This window comes from Calidris pugnax, unplaced genomic scaffold, assembly GCF_001431845.1.
Source record: "Calidris pugnax isolate Ruff unplaced genomic scaffold, ASM143184v1 scaffold164, whole genome shotgun sequence".
Taxonomy (NCBI): Eukaryota; Metazoa; Chordata; class Aves; order Charadriiformes; family Scolopacidae; genus Calidris; species Calidris pugnax.
Genome location: NW_015090895.1, coordinates 135,092 through 136,329, shown reverse-complemented (window position 1 = coordinate 136,329; position 1,238 = coordinate 135,092).

Below are 1,238 nucleotides of genomic sequence, written 5' to 3'. Positions count from 1 at the left end.
GGAGGCCGGGCCGGCGGCCCGCAGGGCCCGGCCTCAGCGCTGCCTCCTGGCGCCCAGCGGCCCCGGGCACCGGCGGGGCGGGCAGTGCCGGGGCCGCGGGGTGGGGGTAGGAACGCACCCACCTCGCTCGACGGTCCGTCTGCCAGGAGCTGCGTGCCGGCTGTCCCCGGAGTCTCTGCTCGGCCTCCCTGGAGGGGCTCTTGAGGAAGCCAGCCATTCCCGACCCCCTCCCCTTTTCCTTCGCAGGCCCAGGGTGTCGGGGCGCCTGGAGTCGGGTCCCGCAGAGGAGGGATGGGGAACGAGCCGAGGAGCGGGGTGGATTCCCCGGTGACAGGCCCGCCTTTACCCCAGCCTGTCAGAGCAGCTCTGGGCACTGCGCGCTCTGCGGGGGCCTGTGCAGGTAGAAAGCTGCCTGGTAAACGTAGCAGACCTTCCAAGGGTTCTCCACGGAGCCCTTCACCAAAGACTTCCCGCTCATCTTGGCTGCAATGAGGTGGAAAGCTGCACCATCTTTTGCGCTGGCCGAAGGAAAGCATGTCGAAGGATTCTCCGCTGTCCATACGGTTCATCTGCTAGAAGGATCCTTTCAGGAGCTGGAGTCTTTTCAGGCTGTCTCCAGGAAAAGGGAATGAGTAATGAAATGATGGAGTTTGGTGACCCACAGGCTTGTTCTGGGTAGCCAGGCTGAAAGCTGGCTGCAAGAAGCAGCAGAGGGGTGGTAACAGCTCTGGGTGACAAAGCAGCAGGTGACACACTCTATCAATAAACACAAAGTAGTTTTCGGGTAGGGGGGAGAAGGAGAGCCCTCAGGAAACGATCTTGGGGCCATGGTGGATAGTCCTCAGAAATGACAGCTGAGGAGCCAGCATGGGCGAAAATGCAAAGGAATGCCAGGAATTAGTGGATAAAGAAGGGAAGACAGAAAACAGCCAAAATACATATGGAGGCCTCCATCAAGGTGGTATTCTAGGAGGTTGAACAAATTGAGGGAACGTGGGGAATTTAAGGACTGTGGAACGTTCATAGACACCATGGGCCATTGTGGTAAAACCTGCCATTTTGCATTTTTCATAGGATCCCCAGAGATTTTACGGGAAGGACAGGATAGACACCGAAGCACAGCCAGCAAGAGCACAGGGATGCAGAGGAGAACTGAACTTTTCAGTCGCTAACACCAGCAGGTATTTGACTGAGAAAAGGCAGATCCCTGCCAGTGTGGCAGGGTTTGGGAGCAACAC